Here is a 25,347-nt window from a genome sequence, read left to right as displayed (position 1 = left end):
GCTCAAAGGGGCAAATCCAGACGCCCTAAGGTTTCCAGATACCCAGGTGCAAGTTTCATACAGGTCAAAGCAATGGGGCACCTCAACCTCCAAATCTGGAGGCGATAAAGCGCAAACCTACAAATAACAGTCCCAATGACTTCCTTCTGCCTTCACCAATCACTTATCTTTTGGCAGCACCCCTAGGGGGAAAATTAGCTCTTTTTGCAAAATTGGCAGTTCATAACCCAGGACAAGTGGGTGCTAAACATAGTATCACAGGGATACAGATTCCATTTCCATACCCTGCCAATGGCAAATGGTTTGCCAGATCTGCCAAAAAATCAATGGGCAGAGGCACAGAAACCGGTTACATCCCTCATGGATATGGGGGCCATTCAGCTAGTACCAGAACAGGAAAAAGGACAATGTTTTTACTCAAGACTGTTCTTGGTACCCCGAAAGGACAAAGCCTGGCGGCCAATACTGGATTTATCTATTTTGAACACATACCTGGACATTCCAGAATTCAAAATGCTGACTTTGCAGCAGCTTCTGCCCATGCTGGGCAAGAATGCTTGGCTAGTGACATTAGACCTAAAAGAGGCATACCTGCATGTCCCAATAAGGCAGTCGTGCAGAAGATGCCTCAGATTCAAGGTTGGCTTAATGCATTACCAATTCTCTGCGCTGCCCTTTGGCTTATCTACTGTGCCCAGGGTCTTTACAAAGTGCTTGGCACCAGTGATTGCATTTTCCAGACAAAGTAGTATACATATATTTCCTTACTTGGACGACTGTCTCATTCAAGCAGAGAACAAGGACATTCTTCAACACCTGGCATTTGTGAAAAGGCTTCTAACATGCCTAGGGTATACAATAAATGAAAAGAAATCACAACTGGTACCCTCCCAAAAGATAACATTCCTGGGTGCAAGCTTGATTACAACTGCCCAGATAGCTTACCTCACGCCAAACAAGCAAAGGCAACTGACTACTTACTTCAAACTGATGGCAACAAAAACCTAGTTATCTGCAAGACAAATTCTGCAGGCTTTAGGCTTCATGGCATCCTGCATCCTACTGATTCCATGTGCAACACTGCATATGAGGAAACTTCAGTGGTACCTAAAAAGTTTATGGAGTCAACATTGTCACAGTCTGGAAACAATGATTCCTCTCATTCCCTGCCTGCAACAGGAGTTTCTATGGTGGGCAAAGGCATGCCACCAAAACATGGGGGCTCACATGGCGGGAAGATGCATTTAGGGTATATGGACCCCAAAACAAATGCATCTACATATCAACCAGAAAGAGATGCTAGCTGTTCAAAATGCCCTGACAGCCTTCAAGGACTTACTTCATCCAGGACAACTACTGATAAAGATGGACAACACCACAGTCATGTGGTACATAAACAAGCAGGGGGACACGCACTCATACCCCGTTTGCAGATTAGCCATGGCACTGTGGGACACAGCTTTGACTTACCAAATACATCTTCAAGCCCAATTCCTGCCAGGAAAACAAAATACTCTGGCAGACAACTTAAGCAGAAACCTTATGGATCCTCACGAGTGTAAACTAGAGCCACAAGTCTTCAGCATGATAAAGAAATGGGGGCTATTTGCCTCTCCTCAAAATTACCAATTAAATCTGCGCAAGGACTTATCACAGGCAAGCATGGAAAGTGGACGCCCAATCCTTCAGTTGGAAAAACCTTTCAGTTTATGCTTTTCCTCCTCTGCCTCTTCTTCCCAAGGTCCTCCTAAAAGTCAGACAAGAGAAACCAAAGATGATACTAATTGCCCCGGACTGGCCCCGCCAATACTGATACCCATTCCTAAGGAACTTGTCTCAATATCCAGCTTGGACCTTACCTCAAAGACCACAACTATTGTCCCAGCAAAACAATCAGATCCTGCACGATCAACTTCAGACATTGAACTTGGTAGCATGGCTGATCATATAGTTATACAAACAACACCTCTCAGTAAAGCTGTGATAGATGTCATTTTGGAAGCCAGAAGGCCTAGTACTAGAAAATCTTATGCTGATAAATGGAAGAGATTCTGTGCTTAGAATCAAGCACAAGGAACTGATACAGCAGAACCAAATATTCCTCTGATATTACAATACTTGACTGAGATGCTTGACAAAGGCCTTTCTCATCAATTAAAATCCATGCCTCTCCCATTTCGGCTCGTTACAATACAGAGCCACCAATCTTTTCTCATCCTTTACTAAAGCAGTATCTTAGAGGAGCCGAAAATTTAAGTCTTCCTAGAAGATCACCAATACCTGCATTGGAACCTCTATGTGTTGGAAAAGCTCACCCTGCTTCCATTTGAACCAGCTGCTACTGCTGATATAAAGTTCTTATGGAAAACAGCTCTGCTACTAGTAATTTCTTCAGCAAGAAGAGTCTCAGAGCTACAGGCCCTCATGGCTGTGGAGCCTTTTATCATATTTTACCCAGACAGGGTGTCTCTGAGGACAAATCCAACATTTATGCCTAAGGTGGTTTCCAGTGTGTCTCTTAACCAAACTATTCATCTGCCAACCTTTTATCCGAATCCCCAGAACAAGGGAGAGAGAATTCTGCATTCCTTGGACGTACACAGACAGCTAAGATTGTACTTGAGCGGGACTAAAGCTCTAAGAAAAACTGAGCAATTGCTAATGACATATGCTGCAGGATCAGAAGGAAAAGCTATTTCAAAACAGACAATTTCAAAGTGGATAAGCCACTGTATTCGATGTTCTTCATCTCACATTGCTGCAGTCCTTACATATGGGTAGTCCGCTGTCCTCAGTCGGCCCGAATACCAAAGTATTAGGCTGACGTCGGTCAAGGCGCTTAAAACTGACATCAGGACGTCAGGGTACAAATGCGCATGACCGACGTCATATCCTCAGTCTTTTTTGCCGCATGGTCCGATGCAGAAGCAGCGTTGCAAGTGCCGTTCGGCGTTCTGAAATTTTTCGAGTTTGAAGTTTCAGACCGAATCCAAGTTGGCTAAGTACCCCGTTGGGGAATATTTTGTTTTTTTCTTGCCTCAGTGTATTACCGGATGTCAGAAAAAGTGAGTAATTGCATTTCTTGTGGGAAACAGATACCGCATAGGGATTATCATTCTTTGTGCATTCCTTGTTTGGGGCCTGAGCACGACGTAGTCGGGTGTCGCTTTTGTGCTAGGTTTAATAAACGCACTATTAAGCGAAGGTTAGATTGTGCTAGGCTGGTCTTCGGAAAGCGGTGCAATTATAATATGCCGTCGGATTCTCCGACGCCCGCTTCCACGAAGAAGCGCAAAGACAAAGCGGTTAAACCCAGGCAAGATGAGTCGTCTGTTCCAGACGCCGGTTCTTTAGTGGCTTCAGTGGAACCGGTGGTTCCGATTGAGGCTTCTCTGGAGTCTCAGGGGGAGACTTTGGTTTTGCAGGATGTGGCCTCTCAAGAGGCAGGTCAGGCTGAAGGGGCTTCTCAGGTTTCTGTGCTCCCCTCCCTTCCCAGGGTGGTTAGACCCTCTCCTTCTGTTTCCAAGGCTTCTTCCAGAGGCAGGCCAGGTTTAGCTTCTGTTGGTGTCAGTCCTAGTTCAGCAGGGTCTGTGCCTAAGAAGCACATGCTTAAAATGGCAGAAGATTTGATTACTCTGATTAGAGGTTCTTTGCCCCCTCCTGAGAAGAGGCCTAGGGTGGAGCCAGAGTTGGAAAGTTTGGAGCAGGCTTCGGATGTTTCAGAGTCTTCGGCTGAAGACTTGCAGGAGTACTCTCCTTATTCTGATTCTGATGCAGAAGATTCCACTCCTTCTGCTTCTCCTCCAGAGGATTTTTCTTTTTCAGAGACACTTCATTCTATGAGGGAGCATTTTAAGTGGGAAGGTCAGGACTTCTCTGATTCACGGAAAAGGCTTAGGGAATTTTTGTTTTTACCTCAACATAGGCCCTTAGCTATACCCCCTGTTATGGATGTTGTGCAAGATGTATTTTCAGAGGCTTCACTTAATCCTGATTCTCTGCCTCCTGCGCCTGTTAAACCGGATAGGTATTACAGGGTGCCTGAGGCTCATAAATATCTCTATAAGAGTCCTAGGGCGGACCCAGAAACTGTTAGTCAAGGACCTAAGTGGGTCAAGGCCTCTGTTGTAAAGAATCCAGTTCCTCTAGATAAAGAGGCCAGAGCTTTGGATAGATGGGGAAAGAAGGTCTATACATCTTCTATCTTAGCTATGAGGGCTTTAAATTGCCAGTTTCATATGTTGAAATATCAAAATTTTCTCCTTTCGCAATTGAAATCTAAGGTGGATGCTCTGGCAGAAGGCATTGACTGTAAAGAATTACAAGATTTGGTGCATGTCTCTGAACAGGTGGGTAAGCATTCTTTACAGTGTGGTTTTGATGCTGTGCAGGCCTCTTCTAGGGTGGCTGCCACTGGTTCAGTTCTTCGCAGGCATGCCTGGCTTAAGGATCAGAATTTATCTGACCATGTTAAGACAAGGATTTTGGATGCTCCTTTGCAGTCTGAAGTGTTGTTTGGTCCACCTGTGGAATCAGTCCTGAAGAAGTTGGAAGACAAGGCTAAGTCTATGCAGACTGTTAAAGATTTTTTGCAAGTTCAGCCTTCAGAGTTTAGTAGAAATTGGCCTGCTAAGGGGTGGACGTATCCTTCCTCTGATTCTCAGTCTAGGGGTAGATCTAGACGTGGTAGGGGCAGAGCTCAGAGTTCCTTCAGACCTAGAACATGGAGTTCACCTGCACAGTCTTCGAGTGAGGGCAGGGGCCAGTCCTTTCGTAAACAGGCCCAATTACCTACTTTTTCAGCTGCCAGATCCTTCTTGCCTGGCAGCACCTTTGGGAGGAAGGTTGGCACTCTTCAAGGAAAATTGGATTTTAATTACCCAAGACAAATGGGTATTGGATATCATACACCAAGGTTACAAGTTTTATTTCCATACTTTACCTCCTTTCAAAGGCATGCCAGACGTTCCTCCTCAACAAAGACTAGAGGCTCACAAACAGATTTCTCTACTACTACAAATAGGAGCTATACAACCGGTCCCTCTGCCAGAAGTGGGCCTAGGATTTTATTCTCGCCTGTTTCTAGTACCAACGAAAGGGAACACGTGGAGACCAATTTTGGATTTATCTATCCTCAACACATATCTGGATATTCCCAAGTTCAAAATGTTGACGCTACAACAGCTTTTACCTCTGCTGGGCAAAGATCACTGGATGGTGACTCTGGATCTCAAGGAGGCTTACCTTCATATTCCTGTCAGGCCCTGTTGCAGGAAGTATCTGCGTTTTCGGGCTGGGACTTTTCATTATCAGTTCTCTGCATTGCCCTTTGGCTTATCTACTGCGCCCAGAGTGTTCACAAAGGTTCTGGCTCCAGTGGTAGCTTTCTTCAGGCTAAAAGGAATACAAATCTATCCTTATTTGGACGACTGCCTGATTCTGGCTCAAGGAAAGGACAAACTTCTTCATCATTTACAGTATGTGATGGCAGTGTTAAGATGCCTAGGGTATTCTGTGAACGAAATAAAGTCCAGTCTAGTACCCTCTCAGGACATGTGCTTTCTGGGTGTGAGACTGAATACAGCATCCCAGATGGCCTTTTTGACCCCGGACAAACAAAAGAATCTTTCTCTTTACTTCCACCAATTGTCTCGTCAGTCAAGGCTGACTGCAAGGACAGTCCTTCAAGCCTTGGGGTTCATGGCATCTTGTATTCTGGTACTTCCCAATGCCAAACTGCATATGAGGAAGCTACAATGGTATCTCAAAAATGTATGGACGCAGCACTGCCAAGATATGGACACTATCATTCAGATAATACCTTGCATCCAAAAGGAATTTTTGTGGTGGGCTCAGGAATGTCACCTAAACAAGGGACTCTCTGTGACCCGACCAGAGGCGAGTCAGATTCTAACGACAGATGCCTCAGACAAAGCTTGGGGAGCTCATCTGAATGGAAAGTGGATACAAGACACGTGGCCTGCCAGACTTCAACATTTACATATCAACTTGAAGGAGATGTTAGCAGTCCAATTTGCATTGATAGCTTTCAAGGATTTGCTTCTTCCAGGGCAGGTGTTGATTCTAACAGACAACACAACTGTCATGTGGTACATCAACAAGCAAGGGGGGACACATTCTTATCCTCTATGCAGACAAGCAATGATTTTGTGGGAGACTGCTCTCAGTTTACAGCTGAATCTTCAGGCAAGGTTTCTGCCAGGAGCACAGAACTCCTTAGCAGATGTGTTAAGCAGACAAATTATGGATCCCCACGAGTGGAAATTGGATCCTCATGTATTTCAAAAATTGACAGTGTTATGGGGAACTCCAGACATAGATCTGTTCGCTTCTCCTCTAAATTACCAGCTGCCAAAGTTTTGCACAAAAAGGTTTCATCCCACAGCTTGGAAAGTGGATGCTCTCTCATTCATTTGGAGCAATCTTCACGTGTATGCCTTTCCACCATTGCCTCTCCTCCCACAGGTACTCCTGAAGGTCAGACAGGACAAGCCAACCATGATTTTAATAGCTCCGGATTGGCCTCGACAGCACTGGTACCCATTACTGAGAAGTCTGGTACGGGAGCCTCCATGGCCTTTGCCTTCGATTCCACACCTGCTGTCTCAGGAGAACAGTCATTTACTCAATGTCAAACTTCACTCTCTACATCTAACAGCCTGGCATATTCTGTTTTAAACCCTGGAGGGTCTCAACTTCCGCAACAAGTTTTGAATGTTATTTTGGAGGCCAGGAGGCCTAGTACAAGGAAAGTTTACGCTGATAAATGGAGGAGATTTTTAATTTGGAGTACAGCAAAGGACTTTGATGTTTCTAAACCTAATTTAAGTGTTGCTCTTCAATACCTTACTGAGTTATTGGACAAAGGTTTGTCCTTCTCCTCTATAAAGGTTCATGCTGCAGCAATTTCTGCTCGTTATGACTGTGACCCACCATTATTTTCTCATCCTTTGTTTAAGCAATTCCTTAGAGGGGCAAAGAATATAAGACCCCCGTGAGCTCCTACTCCTGCTTGGGATCTCAATTTTGTGTTGGAGAAACTCACTCTACAACCTTTTGAGCCTGCAGCTACTGCCGAGTTGAAATATTTATCATGGAAGACTGCTTTTTTGTTGGCCATTACCTCTGCGAGAAGGGTTTCTGAATTACAGGCCCTTATGGCGGTTGAGCCTTTCTTAATTTTCCACAAGGATAGGGTGTCTTTGCGTACTAACCCTTCCTTTATGCCTAAAGTGGTTTCTAGTGTGGCTTTAAACCAAACTATTCATTTGCCTACTTTTTATGCAAACCCCCAAAATAAAGGGGAGAAGATTTTGCACACTTTGGATATACACAGACAGTTGCGATATTATTTGAGCAGAACTAAAGGGTTCAGGCAGTCTCAGCAGTTGTTTGTTTCATTTGCTTTGGGTTCTCAGGGCAAACCTGATTCAAAACAAACTATTTCTAAGTGGATTGGTTTTTGTATTGCTTTCTGTTATTCCCATCATGGTAAGGAGATTCCAGCTGGGATTAGGCCTCATTCCACTAGGGCTACTGCCACTTCTACAGCTTTTTAAGGGGTGGCTACTAAAGATATTTTGGAGGCAGCTACTTGGAGTTCAGTGCATACTTTCTCTAAGCATTACCACCTTCCACTTTATTCTAAATCTAGGGCTGGATTTGCCACTGCAATTTTACAGGGCATTTTGGCAGCTCCTAATGCTTTATAGTTTTGCCATCCTCCCTTACCTCTGCTTTGGGATTCTACCCATATGTAAGGACTGCAGCAATGTGAGATGAAGAACATAGTACAGTTTTGTACCTACCATAAATGTAGATGTTCGAAGATCCACATTGCTGCAGTCCAATACCTCCCTCCTTCCCTCTGTAGTTAGAGGTGGTTGTGTGGTTTGGGTTGTGAATATTGTAAATATTGTAAATATGATTAGTGCAGGGGTGGTTGGTTGTTTTTTCCTGTTTTTTGGCTTTGGCCTTTCTTTTTAGGGCCTTCTGACGTCTGGGGCAAGAAAAGACTGAGGATATGACGTCGGTCATGCGCATTTGTACCCTGACGTCCTGATGTCAGTTTTAAGCGCCTTGACCGACGTCAGCCTAATACTTTGGTATTCGGGCCGACCGAGGACAGCAGACTACCCATATGTAAGGACTGCAGCAATGTGGATCTTCGAACATCTACATTTATGGTAGGTACAAAACTGTACTTTTCTGCTACTTACACCATGGTAAATCTGTGCCCAAGGGCATTAGATCTCATTCCACCAGAGCTGCAGTTACTTCAGCAGCCTTTCTCAGAGGAGTACCAACCAAAGACATTCTAGAGGCTGCTACTTGGAGTTCTGTCCACACCTTTACTAAGCATTATCATTTGCCTCTCTACTCTAAATCCAGGGCAGGCTTTGCCACTGCAGTTCTGCAGGGCCTTATAGCTGCACCTACTGCTGTTTAGCTCCAGCCTCCCAACCATAGCTTTAGGATTCTACCCAAATGTAATGACTGCAACAGTGAAACACGAAGAACATGGTACAGTTGTGTACACTTACCATAAATGAAGATCTTCGAGTGTATTCACTGTTGCAGTCCAGGTTACCCGCCTGCCCATCCCCCTTTCATTCTGAAGTTTATCTATCCGTCTCTATCTTCTGCAACCTATGTGGTGTATTTGCTTGTAGATGAAGGTAAAGTTTATATTGATGCATGTATATATAGTTTTTATGCATATATATTTCTGCTACCTTTTTGGGGCACCTGACATCTAGGGCAAGAAAAACTAAAGAAAATGGCGTCGGCTGCTTGTTTTATATCCCTGACAACCTGACATCATGGAAGAGGAGACAGCAACTGACACAGGACCCAAGACTTTGGAATTCAGGCCGACTGAGGGCAACCTGCCAGCAGATTGCCCAAATGTAATGACTGCAACAGTGAATACACTTGAACATCTACATTTATGGTAAGTGTACACAACTGTGCTTTTCTGTTACCTTTTTCCTTTCCTCTTGAGCTAGGCCCATTTAAGTTAGAGGACCTAGTCCTCGGTTCTGTTTTTTCTCTCTCCCTGGGCTAGGCCCATTTAATTTAGAGCGACCTAGTCCTCGGTTCTGTTTGTCTGTTCCTGGGCTAGGCCCGTTTAAATTAGAAGACCTAGTCCTCAGTTTATCTAATTTTCTCCTCTTAGGGCTAGGCCCGTTTAAGTTAGAGGACCTAGTCTTCTGTTTGCCTTTTTGTCTGTACGGTGCTGTTCTATCTGCTTGAATACAGTTATTCTGCTTTGTCTTACTGGTTATTGCAATATGTCCAAAGATCCTAAGGACCACAAGCCTTCGGGCTTCAAAAAGTGTACTAAATGTGTCCAGAAAATATCCTTAATTGATGGGCACAATTTGTGCGTGTATTGTTTGGGGGCTATTCACCTCCAAGAGTCTTGCCTGTTTTGTCGTGCATTTAGTCCCAGTGTCCTTCAGGAGAGGAAGAACAAACTTATTTTGAAAAGACTATTGAAACATTCCTTTGAGGAGGAATTGGCATCTTCATCCTCCAGCTCTGAATCTCCTTCCTCTTCTAAGAAAGATGAACCAAAAGCTGCAAAAAGGCAGTCTCCCACCCATTCTGTCTCGTCGGAGCCACCATACAAAATTACCAAAGTGACAACATTCTCTTCGGCTCCACTGGTCTCAGTGCTGACAGAGGTTTCCATTGCGGATCCATCAGTTTCGTCTCCAGGAGCTTCGGAGCTGATAGTGCATCTCGGAGCTGGTCAGCTGAATTACAACCCGTTTTCCCGACTCTAAGGTCGCCTATATTCCAGCGATCTAGTCCCCCACTCTATCTTCCAGGTCCTCTAGAAGCCTTTCTGCTGAGGACATTGAGAGAGTGGTGTGTAGACTGCTTCAGACTTCAGAGCTGGCAAATTTACTTTCGGCTCCATCCCAGTCAGCTCCAGAGCCTAATGTGCCCTCACACCCTGTCAGTGTTCCTCCGAGCTTCTCTGAGCCTTCAGAGCCAGAGTTGGTGCCTCGGGTTGTGGAAAGGTCAGTTCCAGCTACCTCAGTTCGTCTTTCTGTTCCGATATCCACTATGACCTTTTCGGTACCATCTGTGAGATCTAGGGTCCTCAGTTCCCCAGTCGGGCCTGAGGGGGATGTTTCAAATCGAACTTCGGTTCCGAGCCTACCTCTCTGTGCCTCTGCGCGCAGGTGAGCTTGGACCACACATCTGCCTCGGAGCTGAGGACCGCCTATGCATCTTCAGAGTGGAGGGCATCCTCGGAGCCGGGAGGATCGGCCTTCGAGGTGATGAGGAGTGTGCTGTCCAGGTCTTCAGTTTCAACCACAGGTATCGACACTCTCCCCCTAAAGTGCCAGCTTCAGTCTCAGCTCCCCCCTCTCTCCCAACACAGCAGAGACTCGCAGCCTCAGGAAATCTCCATGAGTGGTCCCTAGTCTTCCGAGGTCTCCCGAGAATACCTTTCTGAGGAGCCATCTAGGAAGAAAACGTATAAGAGGAAACATGTTGACTCCCCTGATGAGTCTATTACATCAGACACCGACCTCGAAGAGTCAGAAGGGTCCCCCAAGTCATTCCCTGATATCTCATTCGCAGATTTCCTTGAGATCTTGAAACAGAGAGGCGGCTGGCCCACCACACAGCCCCTTCTGATGAGGAGTTAGTGTACCCGAAGGCTTTCAGGTCTCAGCCGTCTGCCTGTTGGGTGTCTCCACCTTTTGATGAGCTACTGGATCTAGTGAGTCGAAAGGTGCGGGAATCTCCTGATTTTGTGGAACCGGTTCCTAGAAGCCCAATTAAATTTTTGTCACCCCCAGGACAAGGACCTTCTTACTAAAGGTGTTCCAGTAGATGCCATGGTGGTGGCAGCAGCCACCAAAAAGGAACTTGCCGAAACTTCCTTCACTGTCCATCCACTGAACAAGAAGTCTCAAACGATGGATAGGTACGGGAAGCGTGTTTTTTTCTTCAGCGGCTTTTATAATTAGATCGCTGAACTACCTGTCTCATTTCACGAGGCTCCAGAGAGATCTCCTAAAAGAGCTGCGAGATACTCTGCAGGATAACGTAGCTGATGCGGTACCGCAGGAGGTTAACGCACAGATGTCTATCCTAAATTCCATTGTGAACTCCTCCATGAGGCTGATATCTTACGCAGCTGATGGAGTGAGTAGGGCAGCAGGTTCAGGAGTCTGTCTTAGGAGACACTCCTGGATGCATTTGTGTAACTTTGCAGAGACCTTTAAGTCTGTTTACCAACGCCTCTTTTGATGGATCCTCATTGTTTGGAACCAAGGTAAAGGACACACTCAACAGGTGCGAGCAGGAAGGAAAAACACTGTCTGCCGTGGGAGACCGTTTCTCTGTTCCTTCTAGACCCCATCACAAAGGGCGGCAAAATGTGGTTCAAAAAGTTGCAGAAGTTTTTTCAGGATGCACAAGGTGATTCCTTCTCCAGAGGCAGAGGAGGAGGAATAGCATTAGATGCCACCCTAGGGGTAGAGCATGCCTGCAGAACCCGGGAGACCATGATTCCTTTCGGGATCGTCTCTATCAGTGCTCCTGAAAAGAGGCCTGACTGCGCTTCTCTTGAGCCTGTCTTGGGTTGTATTTCTTTAATACCCACTTGTATTGAGTGATATTGTGCCAGGCTTCTGGGTATAAAGATAATTACCAGAGGTTACCATATTCCCTTCTCTTCTCCACCCCCTCGGACCAGAGAAATCCCAGATGTGCCACCCAATCACAGTGATTCAGCAACTGTAGAAATCCAAAAGTTGCTCGTAAAAAGAGTCATCCTACCCATCCCTGCAGACCAAGTAGGATTAGGGACTTACTCCAGATTCTTTTTGATGCCAAAAACAACAGGGGACTTCAGACCCATCTTGGATCTCAGCAAATTGAACGAATCTGTACAGAAGTCCAAGTTCCGAATGGTCTCCTTACAGTCTATACTGCCATTGTTAATGAAAGACATTCTGATGTGCTCTGTAGACCTCCAAGATGCATACTACCATATCAAAATGGACAGGGCATCAAGGAGTCACTTACGCTTCCTGCTGGGAGCCAGTCATTGTCAGTTTCACGCCCTGCCCTTTGGTTTCACCATAGCCCCCAAGGTGTTCACCAAATGCATGGCGGTGGTCACGGCTCTCTTGAGACGTCAGGGATTCCAAGTGTTTCCATACCTGCACGACTGGCTCCTGATTGCCACCACCGGGCATCTACTTTTACAGGCCAGGGACGTTACTATTTCAACTTGCCTGCAGTTAGGGATTACAGTAAATTGGCAAAAATCTGCATTATCGCCCTCTTAGCATTTGAATTTGATTGGTGCTGAATTAAACACTGTCTCAATGAGGGCTTAACTTCCCGTAGAAAGAATTCAGAACCTCAGGGAACACGTTTTGAGCTTACTTCCTCTAAGGAAAACGAAAGCAAAGATGGTGCTCAAGTTGTTAGGGACAATGGCTTCGACAAAACCCTTAGTTTCATTAGCCAGTCTGCACATGAGGGTCCTGCAGTGGTTTCTTTTTGCCCAATGGTCACTGCATTATCTACCTCTGTCTCACCCAATCCTGGTAACAGATTTGTGCAAACATGATCTTCACTGGTGGATCCAGACCAGCAATCTAAACTCAGGCAGACCGTTTGTTTATCCCCGCTGTTGCCACAGTGACCACAGATGCCTCCCAGATAGGGTGGGGGGGGGCATTATATAGGGAGAACAGTCCAAGGCACGTGGCAGGAACACGAGACTCATTTGCATATCCGCATCTTGGAGATGAGAGCAGTGCTTCTGGTGTTGCAAGCACTTCACAGCTTTCTCCCTCTAGGGACGATTGCGATCCACTCAGACAGTATGTCAGTGGTGTGGTACATAAGGCGGGACCAAATCTTACCCCCTCTGCAGAAAAGCCCTTCGAGTGTGGGAGGGGGCATTGCCTTCCCAGAGCTTTCTGGTTGCAGTGCACATCCTGGAGAAATCCAACGTGTTAGCCGACAGGCTCAGCATGGCTATTCTGATGCCTCACGAGTAGTCTCTGAACACATACATTGCGGAACAAATTTTTCACAAATGGGGTCAGCCTTGCTACAATCTATTTTGCCACCCCTCTCAATACCAAATGCAGCAACTACTACACCCTGATTCCCACGGAAGGGGAAACGCCCAGAGATGCACTCGTTCACGATTGGCCCTCCATTCCCCCTCATATCGAAGATAATTCAGAAAGCAATATCCTTGGGAAGCAAAATGATCCTAATTGCTCCTTACTGTCCTCGACAGATTTGGTTCCCCTTTCTCAAACCTCATCTAATGGACGAACCATGGACTCTGGACCCAGTGCCAGATTTGCTGACGCACATGTCAGGGGTGTTCCATCCCTCACACCTTCAATTTGACAGCTTGGCTGCTCCAATTCCATCCCTAGTCAGGCTTCATGACTTTTCTCCTGAGGTTGTACACATTTGGCATCCTCTCACAAACCTTCTACCAGAAAGATTTATACCAGTAAATGGAAAAGATTCTCCTTTTGGGCCTGTGACAGAAACCTCGATCCTTACACAGCTCCCATTTTTGCCATTTTAGACTTCCTTTCTCAGTTGTTCCACCAAGGTTCAGCAGCTGCCACTATTAAAGTTCAACTGGCAGCTATTTCCACTTTTCATTTGGCTAATGAACCTAATCTTATGGCTTATAGACTGTCTAGAGCTTTGCTAAAAGTGACCACCTTGTTAAGACCCCCAGTCATGGATCCAGTGGCGCCATGGGATTTGAACTTTGTTTTCCATAGGCTTAAGTCAAGTCTTTCGAACCCTCAGCACCATGTTGACCTTAAGTTATCTTGGAAAACTATATTTTTATTGGCTATCACTTCTGCAAGACGGGTCTCTGAACTGCAAGCTCTTTCCATTAAGCCCTCTTATTTGGTGTTTCAGAAAGATAGGGTCTCCTTATGGACAAAACCCTTCCTTTATTCCTAAGGTTTCTTCTCAAGCCAATATTAATCAGTCCATTGAATTGCCTGTTTTTCTAACAAGGCAGAGTACAAATTTCACCAACTGGATGTGCATAGACAATTGCATTTTTATCTGGACAGAATTAAATATTTCAGAAGGTCAGATCAATTGTTTCCTTTTCAGATACTAGGAAGGGCCTTCCAGTTTCTAAAGTCACATTATCTCACTGGATTTCCAGCTGCATTTCCTTTGTCTATTCATCCAATAAAAGATCTTCCCTTCAAGGTGAAAGCTCATTCTACCAAGTCTTTGTCTACCTCGGTAGCTTTTCAGGCTAAAATTCCAATAGACAACATTTGTGCTGCAGCAGCATGGGCTTCAACTCGTGCATTCATTACTCACTACAAATTGGATATGGCTTCCAGGAACAGGTCTTCCTTTGGTTCCGTAGTACTCGGGAGCATTTTCCAATGAGCCATCCAAGATGAAGGTGCTAGGGACGCTGTCCCAAGAGTAAGAATGAAGGCGAGATAAGACTACAAATGAAGTTATGTACCTACCATAATGTTCAATGTTTGTAGTCCATCTCCCCTTCATTCTTACGAACCCACCCTCCTGCCCCCTCCTTGAGGACCTGGGGGTAGATGTCTCCTCTTTGGTTAAGTTAGTCATTTAGATTTGGTTTGTTCTTTGTCTCTGTATGTTTCTTCTTGCAGCAACAAGATCTAGGTTGTGTTAGTGATGCATCATGGGATACCTCCTAGCCACGAGCCAACCAGAAATTTTCGAGCTAGAGTATGGCCAAGTCTCTACTCCGATCTCAAGAGTAAGAATGAAGGGCGAGATGGACTACAAACATCGAATGTTGTGGTAGGTACATAACTTCTTTTTTCAGACAGTCCATGTGGCCTAACATTCTCAGGAATTCCCAAGCTGTCAATGAGGAGTGGGTGAGGATCTCTGTGATCCTTCATGCTGTCTGTTCTGATCCTGCACCCCAAGAAAACCAAGTCCTGAGAGGGGGTCAAGTGAGATTTGCCTTGATTTAGGGTGAACCCTAGTTGAGTTAGGGTGGAAGACACCTGTGGGTGAAGTAGCAGCACTTGATAGTCTTGATGAAGGATGAGCGGGTCGTCTAGGCATGATTGTATCTGTATACCCTGAGTCCTGCAGTGAGCGATGAAGGGGGTTTGGCACTTTGTGAACACTTGAGGGGCAGTGGAGAGACCAAAGGGCAAGGCAGAGAATTGAAAATGGCAGGAGCCTAGAGGAAAGCGGAGGTATTTCCTGTAATTTGTATGGATAAGAATGTGGGAGATAGGCATCCTTCAAATCCAAGGCTACCAAGAATGCTTGTGGAGGTATGAGTGGTAAGAGAATGGGGTAACATAATCATTTTGAAGCTGGGAACTTTGAGGAAGAGGTTTAGGAAAGATAGGTCTAGGATTGCCCTCCAAGGGCCGTCTTTCCTTGGTACAAGAAACATCCTAGAGTAAAAGCCTGTGTTTCTATGTGGGGCTGGTACCTGTTCTGTGGTACTCTGAGTTAGGAGTTGCTGAATGATGGTTGGAAATAGCTGGATTTGGTTTTTTGGTGGTTGGGGAATACCTTGGAAAGATGGAAGCATCCACCAGGTCATGGTATATCCTCTCTGATTGATGGAGAGGACCCATTGTTCTGCTGTGATTATCCACCAGGAGGGTAGGGAGAGGGTGAGACGAAGGGTTAAGGGTGTGTTTGGGTCCAAAGGATGCGAGTCACAGCGGAGATGTTCTGGATTGGTGAGACAGACTATGAAAGGATATAGTGGGGGAGCTGGTGGGAAACCTGGGATTAGAATTTTTCTGGGTTGTCTACATCCCTTAGATTGAGGAGCTGTGTGAAAGGACTGCTTTCTTACAAAGGGAGGGCTTCTGTGGGTGGATCCTATGGTATCTGGGAATAGGGGATACCAGACGATGTTTGAAATTTTATAGTCCCTTTCCTCTTTCTTGAGGGGATTTGAGGAGCTCAGCAGAAGCCTGTCCAAAGAGGGCCTTACTTTCCAAGGGTGCGTCAAGTAACTTTGTCTGTACATCTATGGAGAGAGGTTGAAGCCTTACCCAGGAGTATCACGTTAGAACTGATCCTGACGAAACTGATTTAGATGAAGCTTTGACAGCATCATAACTGCACTTAATGGATTGCCTAGTCACTTGGGATGCTGTGAAAAGCAGAGAGTTGACTTGGGCTTTTATGGGAGAATCTGGCACCTCAGACAAGAGGGTAGAGGCTTTGGATATTTTATCTAGGACATGCATAGCCATATGAGTTTGATAGTTTAGGGCCCTTATAGCCAGAGTAGAGGAGGTATACATTTTCTTCCCTAGTCTGTCCATGAATTTGCTGTCTTTATCCATTGGGTAAAGGACAGCAGAAGGTAATTGTCTTGAATTTTTATCAGCAGTGACAGCTGTAACAGCTAGGTCTGCTGGAGGGTTTCTAAAGAGGAACTGGGTGTTCTGGGGGGGACCTTATAAAAATGGTCTGAGCATTTAGAGGCTGATGGTTGTGAGTCAGGAGATCGAGAAGCGGCCAAAAAAGCATCCTTGAAAGCAGGTAATAAGGGGGGGGGCAGCAGAAGGAGATGGTTGCTTTATTTGTAAAAGGTCAAAGTACCTTTTCTTTGAGTCAGAAACCCCTGATACCTGCCACTTGAAATGTTCCCTCATGAGGGAAATAGTGTCCCCAAAGGTATATTTTTCTGGGGGCTCAGGAGAAATGGAATCCTCCTCCTCTGGAGTAATGAAATCCTTGGGAGAGTCTATTTGGGTTTCATAAGAAAAGGATTCCTCAAAAGAGGAGTATTCTTCCTCAGATGCCTCCTAAGGGGGCTCAGGTGAGAGAGTAGAGGGAAGTTGTGTCTGTAAGGCCTGAAAAGCCTTAGAGACTTTGTGAGAACACTTCACAACCAGGAGAAACTGGCTGAGGTTCAGGGTGCTTTTTTTTTTTTTTCTCCTCTAGGGAGTAGCCTGTGGCGAAAGCATCAAGGTGGATGTCTGTTTAGCAGGAAGAGAAGGAGCAGGGCCTTCCGACTGAGTGAGTCATGGTTCACTTCTGCCATCAGGATCTGATGGCTGGTTAGCCTCAGCGTACGTGCACGTGATTTCCACATCCCAGCTTCCATTAAGGTTCCCGGGCCTGCTTTGTAAACCCATCGTCTGAGAGGATTCCGGGCTTTCAAGTGCCTCAAGAACCTGCTTGGATGCCTGAGGCGCAGATCGGGATTACGGCCTAATTTTCTTGGCCGCCTTCCTTGGCATCTTGTCTGGGCGTACTCCTCCTTCCATACCTAGCACTAAATGATGTATCCTTTGATTTTCTAAATACAACTTCAGTGCCGCCAGGCAGATGCTAAGAATTTTGGGGACGAAAGATTTGCAGATGGGGCAGGACGTGTGGTCGTGGGCCTCGCCAAAGCAAAATACGCACTTCTCGTGCGTGTCCTTGTGAGGAATCTGTCTCCCACAAGCACACTTCCCATTTCTAGCTGGCATGCAACTCTAAACTGTAATCAAAAGCAAGGGAAAAAAAACAGGGCACTTGTCTGTATTGGTCGAAGAAGCAGTCTGGTCTTGAACGGAATTGTAACCTGTCATCTGAAGAAAAGTGATCTGCTTACGGAACTGGCAAACAGGAGTCCAACGTTCACTGCGGCAGAAAAATTCTGATGAGGGTACGTGCAGACGTCACTTTTGTACCCAACGTTTTTTTTTTTTTTATGGCCCTGGTAGCGGACATCACACGTACCCTCCTGAAACAGACTTTGGTATACTGGCTGGACGGTGGCGCTGCAGGCAGCAACTGTTATGAATACTGCAACACGAGAATAGAAGGACATCTTTAGTTAGTTGAATAACTAAAGCTCAATAACTAATTCTCAGTCTCAAAATCAAAAACGGGAGTTTCCAGACAGGGAAACAATTTGTTTGGCGGTTACGTGGATTTTGCCATTTCTACGATCTCTGAGTTGGTATATTTAGTTAGGGGGTGTGGGGGGCACAGCCCCTCACTTGATTTGTGTTTAATTTTTTTTTTTTTTTTTAGTTGGGACAATGGCATTGTTTCCCTGTGTGGAAACTGCCGTTCACAGTTTTGGGACTTCAACATTTAGCGATCGAGCTTTAGTTATTCAACTAACTAAAGTTTCGATCATACTATAGACACCATTTATCAGTACATGAATGACTGATTTAGCTAGGCTGTATCCATGGAAGAGATACGGGAGGCTGTGTAAACCACAGTAAACTGCTTACATTCACTGAAAGACACTGCTATATTACAAAGACCGGAGAGCATTTTCCCAAAGGAAGTTTGTCACAGTATTTCAGGAAATTCTGTCCATATTCCCTTAACATTACTGACATGTTTTTGGAGTTCTGGGGTACATAGCTTCCTGTATATTGCTTGTCTGCATATGTAGAAATTGCAGTGATATCTGCAAAACGGTTGATGCTAGTGTTCTAATTGTCCCAACCCATTCTTACTTGTGCTGTATCATGAAAGAACTCTCATGATGGATTGTGCAAGGTTTCAAGAACTTGGGGATACAATTCATGTTGAACTTGGGTTATCAGACCCTCATAATGGACTCCTGTGATGTGGTTTGGGGATCCATTCAAAGGTTTGAGACATCAGGGGATGTAAGGCAAGGCACTTTGAAAGAGCCATGTCAACATAAAGAAAGTTATCGCAGTGATATTAGCCATTAAATCCTTCAAGCCCATCTGGCAACAGGGAGCATTGGAAGACCAAATGTGCAATATCACAGAGATTTACTTTTTAACAAGTGGGGATGGGATACATTCTTACATACTGTGCATATTAGTAGTGCAGGCATAGCAGATTGGCCAGGAGTGAGGCTTGACCTTCAGGGCACTGTTCATCCCATTCCAGGAGAATGCATTGGCAGATGGGCTGACCAGAACGCAAGCATATCCCATTAAATGAATGTTGAATGGAGATGTGTTATTGGACATAGTCCATAAGTGGGATTTGCTAGAAGCTGACCTTTGTGTTTTCAGATAACAGGCAGTTGAGCAAATATTGCACTACAGTAGCAACACAGTAGGCTTGGGCAACATGCCTTCTGTGTAATGGGGTATATCTGTTAATGTATGCTGTCCCTTTCATTACCCTTCTTCCTCATGATAAAATAAGAGAAGGCAGCCCAGAAATAGCACAATTTTGCCCCAGGCAGCATTGATTCCCTCTCCTGATGGGTCTGGTAAGAGAAGAACCAATTTTGTTGCCTCAGCTTGTAGACCTTTTGATTCAGAATAGATCATTAAGTCATCTCAGCTTATGGACACTTAAGGATGACATTGTAGATGGCATTCCCTTGAGGGCATGCTGCAGATTTTGTGGGAGGCCAGAAAAGACATCTCTAAAGATACCTTATTTAGCAAAATGCAAAAGGTTCTCTCATAACACCCAAAAAGAAGATGTCTCCATCGTAAGACCTGCTTTTTTGTATTGGAAAAGCTTGTGCTCCTCCATTTGAACCAGCTCCTTCCACCTTATAAAATTGTTGCAAAGTAAAACCGTTTTGCTTGCAGCCTTAACCTGTGCTACAGGTCTTTCAAAATCAGAGCCTTCACATCATTTGTAGGGAGATTACTTTATTCCATAAGGGCACAGTTGCACTCCGAACCAATTTAAATTTCATGTTAAGGTTGTTAGAGAGCTATCATTGAGCCAGGCTGTACATTTCTGTCTGTAGTCTTACCTTCTCCACAAAATAAGGCAGAAGGGATTTTGCATTCGTCTGCATTCATAGTGAACTCTGGTTCTGCCTATGTAGAACAAAGCACTACAGGAAATCTGATCACCTTTTTACTGTGTTTATCAAGGGCAGGAAGGGAAAGCAGGTCAACAAGGCAAACCATTTCTAAATGGATAGCTCACTGTATTATTTTCTGCTATACACATTAACATAGTTTGTCCTGGGTTAAGGGAGTTGTACCAGGGCCATAACTTTTGTAGGAGGGGTTACCGTACAGGCCATCTTGGAAGCAAGCTGCCTTGTCTTTAGTTCACACCTCTGTCAAGTATTACACCCTGGCTAGTCTTTCCAGGCCATGGTAGGTTTTGCTGCAGACATCCTGCATATTTAAGAAAGGCCCTTTTCACTTATTTGGTCACCCTGTAGTTTGTAGGCTTTAGGAGTCATCCTAATAGTACAACAATGAATTGGAAAGAGTATAGTGTAGTTATGTTAGCAATTTGCTGTAATTGTAAATGTTTAAGTATATTCAGTGTTCTAGTATGGACATGGGGAAATCTGAGAGTTGGGGACAGTACCTAGACTCGCCTTTTCTCACCTCTCTGTCTACCACTTTACCCAGCCACATATCTGCTCAAGGAACAGAAGTAGACTGGCAAAGCACCTCTGAGGGTTCATCAGGTTGGGGGTCTCCCACCTGGTGACAGGTCATCCCTGGATGGGTTATTCTGTGGCACCATGGCACATCTGCATCTGCTTTGGCAATGAAGATGTAAAGATGGTGCCATCCATCTGTTTATACCACCACTTTCCTGACATACGTGTGAGAAGGAATCTCTTGGGATTGGCTTGGAAAGATTGAAGAGTCTTGGGTGTTGAATTAGCCATCACTTGTCTGAGGGCAGGAATTCCAAGTCAGTACTGCAAGAGCAAGTAAATGTCTAAATGTTTGGTAAGTTCCTTAATTAACTGTAGATGTTATTTGTGTGTCACTTTTGCAGTCGTAACTTGTGGGATTTCCTGCCATGGAAGTCCTTTGCTGGCCCAAGTACCAGAGAAGAATTTCCATCTTTCAAGAGCCAGTGGATGCCCTATCCAGCGTCACTACACTTGGGTATAAGGGGAGTCAGCCGGTTCCATGACCTCATTTTATTGCCATTGGAGCAGAAGCTAAGTGACAATCAGTGTGTCAGTCAATCCACGACAGAGAAAGAAGATTATGAAAAGCTAACTACACTGTTGGGGAACCTTTTATGTATCTTTTGACTAATGTCAGAGAAAATTAATAATTTTCTCTGCTGTGGCAGATTCCACACTGGGACTTCCACTTATTTTATGTGACTTGTTTGGGCCTGTAACACAACATTGTCAACCGTCGATTTTGTGCCTGATTTAATAGGACCATTGGGCCGAGGTTCTAGCTAGACACCTTAGTGAGTTGTCAGGCCATTCACATCCTATGGTGACTACCAGATGATCAGAAGTGGATATCACTAAGCAAAAAAGGGATAGGGAAAAACACCCCAGGCTTAAGATCTTGGATGACGCCTGCTGTCTGCCAGCTTCGTTGGTTGGGTCCCGGACTGCTTTGCAGCTGTCTGCTTCTTATGACCTCGCCAGTACCAGTGACAGCTTTTCGTGTCACCAGGACATTGCAGCAACCTTTTGTCAGTGGGAGCCGGGTGCCCGTTTGGCATCAGATGTCGAAGGCCACTCGTGAAAAAAGCAGCTCTCTCCAATTTGCAGGCTTTTCCATCAAGATCTTTTGAGAATGGCTGAAGACCTAATCTCTTTGGTTAGATCCAGACAGCCTCCCCAGAGTCCTCCCCAGGTAAAATAAAAAGGGACACCCCTCTGGAAGATGTTTCTCACTCCTTTGAGTCAGATGATCCTGAACCAGGAGGGACTCTACCTTTGAAGAAAGTGTTTCCTTTGCCTCCTTGGAGGATTCAGACTCAGAGGAGAACCTGGCCTTCAGCCTCTCCTCCCGAGGATATTTCCTGTGGGGAAACCCTGCATACCTTGAAGGGAATACTTTCTGTGGGAAGCTCAAGAACTACCCTCAATCAAAGAAAAGAATTAAAGAATTTCTTAACCTTCCTGAACACAAATCCCTTGCCATACCTCCTTGTTTTAGAGGTGGTGGACGATGTATTTCAAGACTCTTCTTTAAAACCAGATTCCCTGCCTCTGACTCCTAGAAAGCCTGACAGGTTTTGTAGTGTTATGGATTCATGCACACACATTGTCAAGAACCCTGTAGCAAACCCTGAGGTTGTGACCCCTGACCCTAAGGAAGCCAAAGCTAGTTCTTCTTAAAAACTCCTTGAAAGTAAGTCTCTGCTACCCTCGCTTTCAGGACCTTTAATTGCCGGTTTCACATGGTTAAATACCAAGAAACTGTTCTGGAAGGCCTAGGCAATGACATTCAGGAACATTTAGGCCAGTGGGTTCAAGACCATAGGGCCCCTAGCAGGGAGCAACCATGACTCATCCTTTATGCTCCCTACCCCCTCTCCCAGGCTAGGGGGGAGGCTTTCACTATTCCACAAAAACTGGGCTGTCATTACTACAGACCATGGAAGGATAAACATGATATCAGAGGGTTACAAACTCAAATTCAAGCAACCTTTAAACCTCAGGCTTCCCAAACCAAAAACAGAGACATTGACCCAGTAGAGTTGCTGTGCGCTCAGAGCTTGTTGGAACCAGTACCAGAGCACTTAAAAGGAAAATTATTTTATCCCAGACTGTTCCTAGTACCAAGAAAGAAAGGCATGTGGCCAATACTGGACCTGTTAAGACTCAACCAATTCCTACAAGTTCCAAAATTCAAGATGTTAACCTTTCAGAAACTTCAACTCATGTTATCCCCAAATGCTTTCAGTTACCCTGAATCAAAAAGACTCATACCTGCATATTCCCATAGAGGAATCGCATAGAAGCTTCTTAAGCTTCAGAGCAGGTACCAAGCATTTATCATTTCTGTGCTCTGCCCTTTGGCTTGTCCACTGCTGTCTGGGTCTTCACAAAATTGCCTAATTCAACTGATAGCCTTCTGCAGAACAAAAGGGGCCCAAATTTAGTCTTATTTGGACAACTGTCTTGTCCAAGCAACAGACCTGAAAAAACTCAAATCAGACTTATTCACTCAGAATCTTTTAACCTCCATGGAGTTCAATTCATAGAAATCTGACTCCTCAACCAGGATTGTGTTTCTAGGGGCCTTACTGGATTCAGCTCTTCAGAAGGCCTTCTTCCCCCCAGACAGGGTCTCCTTCCTGACCTTGTACTTCAAAAATGTCAGTGAGTACTTCATGGCCTCTTGCATCCTCGTGATTTCCTTGGCCAGACTGCACATGAGGAAACTGCAGTGGTACCACAAAAAATGTCTGGTATCAGCATTCACAGCCAAAATAAAACTGATTCCTTGTCTCAGGGTGGAATTTGCCTATTAGACCCAGGCTTGCTTCCTCAACCCAGGTTTCCCCTTCAGTTTCACCCCTCATGGACAACTCTGACAAAAGACACATCAGAAGTAGCATGGGGATCCCACTTCAAATGTCTCCAGACTCCAGGAAATTGGGACTCCCAACTTCAGATGCGCACACACACACACACACACACACACACACACACACACACACACACACACACACACACACATGTAAAATAACTTATGGTAGTCCAGAATGGCCTGATAGTCTTCCAAGAGAAATGGAAGCCAGAAGTACTAGTAGTGAAGACAGGCAGTACCACTGTTATGTGGTACATAAACAAGTTGGAGGGGGAGGGGCATTCGTACCTGCTTTGCCTCCTAGCAATGGATGTTTGCGAAACAGCACACTCCCTAGGATTACATCTGATGGGATAGTACCTGCCGGGTATACACAACCAGCTAGCAAGATCGCCTGAGCAGAGGCCTGTCAGACCCTTGCAAGTAGCAATTGCATTGGGCAGTATTTCTCAGTACAGCCAAAAAATGGGGTGAGCCACTGAGAGACCTTTTTCTCAACCAAGGAAAATGCTCATTTGAAAAAGTTTTGCTTCAGGGAAAAAAATGAAGTCAGCCTGGAAGACAGATGCAGTTTCTTTCACTTGGACAGGCCTCTTTCTCTGTGCCTTCCCTCCAATACCTGTACTCCCCACGGTATTACTAAAGACAGGAGAAGAAGGGGTCAAGAGTAATACTGATAGTCCCAGATCGACCCAGGCAGCATTGGTACTCTCTGCTGTTCAGCCTGACCAGTGTGGAATTATGGCACCTGCCACAGAAAATGGACCTGTTGACACAGGGCAAGGGCAGGATTGTACAGCCCAATTTGCAGGCCCTCAAATTGTCTGCATGATGGATACCCCACTCAGAAAGCCTCTGGTCTCACCTTGGGACCTCAGTTTTGTGTTGGAAAAACTTGTCATTCCACCATTCAAACTAGTTGCTTTCTCTTGAGTTAAAACTTTTGTCCTGGAAGACTGCCCTGTTGTTATCTATCACCTCTGCTAGAAGGGTTTCTGAGTTTCAGGCCCTCATGACTGTGGAACCATTCCTCATCTTCCACCCAGACAGTCTCTCACTCGAGACTAGCCCATGTATATGCCCAGGATGGTGACAGAGACGGCCTTAAGTCAAGCCATGCTTTTGCCTACTTACTTCCCCAAGCCCCACAGTAAAGAGTAAAGGATACTCCATTCCTTGAGTTTACATAGGCAGCTCTGTTACTACTTAGAACCAAGACGATCAGTAAATCAGACCATTTGTAGCTTGGAGAGGAAAACAGTTTCTAAGCAAAACGCCTCTAAATTGGATCTCCCATTGTATTTCCTTCTATTACAGCCATTACAGTATGAAACTTCACGATGCTGTGAGGACACATGCCACCAGAACTATTGCTGCTTTACTGCTTTCCTTAAAGGGGTGTCCACAAAAGACATTTTGGAGGCTGCAACTTTGTCTTCAGTGCATTTTACCAAACATTACCACCTTTCAACCTTCTCCAGGTCGAGAGCAGGATTTGCCACTGCTGTCTTGTAGGGCATCCTCATCTCTCTTTAATCTTCCATCCTCCCTCCCTTTCCTTTCAGCTTTGCGAATCATTCCACAAATTAGGACTGCAACAGTGAAACACGGATGTAGTACAGTTGTGTAAACTCACCATAAATGTAGATGTTCGTGTATTCACAGTTGCAGAATCTCTCCCCCCTCCCCCCCAGCCTTCAGAGCAGGCTGGGACACTTTCCTTTTCATAAAGGTTAACCCCTTAACTTTCCTTTTCCTGGACTTCAGTGTTCAGGCCCTTGACCTCAGGAGCCCTCTCTGGGGCTCCCACCTGTAGGAGCAAGAAAAGTACTAAGGTCATGGCACAGGCAGACACCCCTTATACCAAAGCATAGTGATGTCTGATAGGGCATTCAGCGGCTCCTGGAGGAGGGAAGTTTTTCTCTGGTAGTCGGGCCAGCCAAGAGCTTCCACAGTGAGAAATCCCACAAGTTAGGATTGCAACAGTAAATACGATTTAACTTTTACATTTATGGTAAGTATACACGACTGTACTTAGGTTCCATTATGAGTAGAAGATTTGTCTTACCTGTTGTCG

General features: G+C 45.2%; 1 protein-coding gene across 1 annotated transcript in view; it reads left to right on the top strand.

Annotated features, from left to right (window-relative positions):
- Positions 1–25,347, top strand: part of NIPBL (NIPBL cohesin loading factor) — a 4,951,262-nt gene that overhangs the window by 2,172,115 nt on the left and 2,753,800 nt on the right. The gene's annotated exons all lie outside the window — the stretch shown is intronic.

This window comes from Protopterus annectens, chromosome 1.part0 (assembly GCF_019279795.1).
Source record: "Protopterus annectens isolate FY-2018-M chromosome 1.part0, PAN1.0, whole genome shotgun sequence".
NCBI lineage: Eukaryota > Metazoa > Chordata > Ceratodontiformes > Protopteridae > Protopterus > Protopterus annectens.
Note: the sequence above shows the minus strand (reverse complement) of the source record. Positions and strands in the feature narration are given on the sequence as shown.